Source organism: Balaenoptera musculus, chromosome 18, assembly GCF_009873245.2.
Source record: "Balaenoptera musculus isolate JJ_BM4_2016_0621 chromosome 18, mBalMus1.pri.v3, whole genome shotgun sequence".
Lineage (NCBI taxonomy): Eukaryota > Metazoa > Chordata > Mammalia > Artiodactyla > Balaenopteridae > Balaenoptera > Balaenoptera musculus.
This window is the reverse complement of record NC_045802.1, coordinates 32,797,445-32,800,421: the sequence shown is the minus strand read 5'-3', so window position 1 is coordinate 32,800,421 and position 2,977 is coordinate 32,797,445.

Sequence of the window (2,977 nt, the reverse complement as noted above, 5' to 3'; positions counted from 1 at the left end):
CCTCCTACCCATCCTTTAGAGTTTGCCTAGACTTGATTCCCTCAAGAAAACCTTCTCTGGCACTCCTATAAAATGGGTTTCCAGATCATAATGCTTATCAAATCATGTTTACTTATCTCTCTCCCATTAGACTATAAAATTTGTGAGGCTAATCTGATCAGCAAACACAGCTAGCAGGTATCAGAATGTCACATGGTCATTAGAAACAGGAGAATATGTTAGCAATTGTACTTAACTCTTGAGTTTATTTAACCTCAATTAAATAAACTCAAGAAAGGTTTCCCCTTCAAAAAAAAAAAAGATTTGTGAGTGCTTTGTTTACTGTTGTTTTCACAGCGTCCAGCAAAATGTCCAGAGCTCAAATATTTGTTTATAAATGAAGAATGTCATTAGCTCTCTGAGTGACTTGGGAAAGATATGTGTCTAGGTCTTAATTTCCCCTAATGAAAAATGAGGATGTTTTCCTGTATGGTCTCTAAGATTATGTCAGATGTAGGGTTCTGATAGTAGCTATGCATGCTACTAGAAGATATTTGACCTCCTTGATAAATTCCAGAATGCTTTTCTTGCTTATTGATGCAGGGAGAGGAAGGGACCCTGTTTTATCCCCATTGTTTCCCAGAGCCCATGGTATAGGCTCAATATATATTTATTGAATGCATCGATCTTTAGTCTTTAGTTCTTAATATATAATGTCCAAAGACAACAAAATCTACTTCATCAGCATGATCATGTGGCCTTGTGAAGGTAGGATTCTACCTGTGGCTCTGAGACAAAGTCAACATGCTCCATTGTGGCCTTCATTTAAAGATGTCTAGTTAGGCTTGGTGGGCAAAGGCTCAGTTCCACTAAGCCATAGAAACTTAGGCCTCTAGTGACTTTCAATATTCCATCAACATTTCACAGCTGAGATTTCCTTGCAACTGGAGTGATTTTTTTCAGGGTCACATAGGCAGGTAGTGGCAGAGCTGGAACTCAGTGCCAGGCCTTCTGACCCCAAGTCTAATACATTTTTTTTTAAACTTTGGGTTAATTAATTAATTAATTAATTAATTAATTTATGGCTGTGTTGGGTCTTCGTTCCTGTGTGAGGGCTTTCTCTAGTTGCGGCAAGTGGGGGCCACTCTTCATCGCGGTGCGCTGGCCTCTCACTATCGCGGCCTCTCTTGTTGCAGAGCACAGGCTCCAGACGTGCAGGCTCAGTAATTGTGGCTCCCCGGCCTAGTTGCTCCGTGGCATGTGGGATCTTCCCAGGCCAGGGCTCGAACCCGTGTCCCCTGCATTGGCAGACAGATTCTTAACCACTGCGCCACCAAGCCCTAATACATTTTTAATCCCACATGTTGTTTGCAATAAGTTGATTATCTTGGCTCACCAAGACTAGCATCCTGAATATGCATGTCATTGATCACACACAAGAATGATTTACTGCAAACCCATCACCACTGTTTGAAACAGTGGTAGACACATACCCTGCCCCTTAAAAGACCCCATTAAACAAGGATAATGTTGAGAGGGGAACATGCTCTCTGGGGCTCACAGCCCCTATATCACCTTTCTTTGATGCTCTTGAAATTCCCATTGGCAACCAGGAATTTCCTGCTACTTCTTACCTCCTTTAAGAGGAACACCAAACTAGAGTGTTCTGTCAACCAGTATCTCTGTCTATTTTCTCTCTAGACTGTCAGATTCCTAAGGGCAGTGACCATGAGTAGTGCCTTTGAAAATTTCTGTTTATTACAGTAACTATCGCATTGAGACATCCAACCTGCAGATGCTGAATGAATGAAAGGGCCTAGAGAACTGAAATGACTTGTCTAGATGGAATTAGCATCGAGGAAGTTAAGTAAATATTGCATTATTGAAGCAAAATAAAAACTTAAATAACTGCTTATTTTTTGAAATGCCAGTTTTCTTCACTGTTAGGGGCCTCCTCCAGGCTTGCTGAATTTGACTCCCTGAGACTGTAGTTTCATTTGCTGCAATTTTGTGGATCTGGTCTTTCCTGCTCCATCAGTTGTCAAGCTGCTTCTCTTTTAATGCAGCATAACAAACTATTTTAATAATGCATTTGTTGTACAATGAGGTCCTCTTAAATCTAGTTCTGATGGCCGTTTGGAAGCACAATATGCTTATATTCTCAAATTTCACTGTTAAAGAAAACTGAAATCTGAATAGTTCCCTATCATTCTGATAAATTTCCATCATGGACCCTCATGTGAATAGTACAATTTAGCCAATGGCCTCCTATGGATAATAGAACAATATATCAGAATTAAACAGAGCCGAGTCCATGCATCTTTTAAAATTGTCAAATACAAAGTCCTCCTGGTCACATAAATATACATGAAAGCTTGATTGTATCACAGTCTGCAGGCGTATAGCAAGCGTGTGTTATGATAGCCACATGCCAGCATACACTATTGATTATTAAAGTCAGATATGAATTTTTCCAGCAGGGTCTTCAGAATTTGGACTCTAGATTTTCTTGTTGGCCACATTTTATAAAATCTATATATTTTTTCCTTTTGTATGCAGGAGGGAGGGATCTTTCTTAGAAGGCCAGGACAGTGATTTGGGTCTAGTGGGAGGGAAATGGGTTCTCATATTGCCATGTGCTGGCACTGTGTCCTCAGCACAAGACCACCATGGTCCTTGATGGGGTGGTCCTGGGAAGCTGGAGGAGAATTCTGCACTACTGCACTGTTTCTGATACAAGCTAGGCTGCAGATGTCTTTCCTTTGGTCTTTTCCAAGCAAACCCCTAAGTTTTTCAGACTACCTGTCATTACTCCTTCAACCCAACACAAATTTTGTGGAAGGGAGAATCCTCAAGTGGAGTAGGAGGAATGCGGAATTCACAGAGGTGTTGCAACAGGTACATTCACAGAAAGAATGGCTCAGATTGTTTTTCTTCCCTATGATCTCAGGAAAGGACACACTGTAGATATCAGTGGCTCTAGAATTTCTACAATATT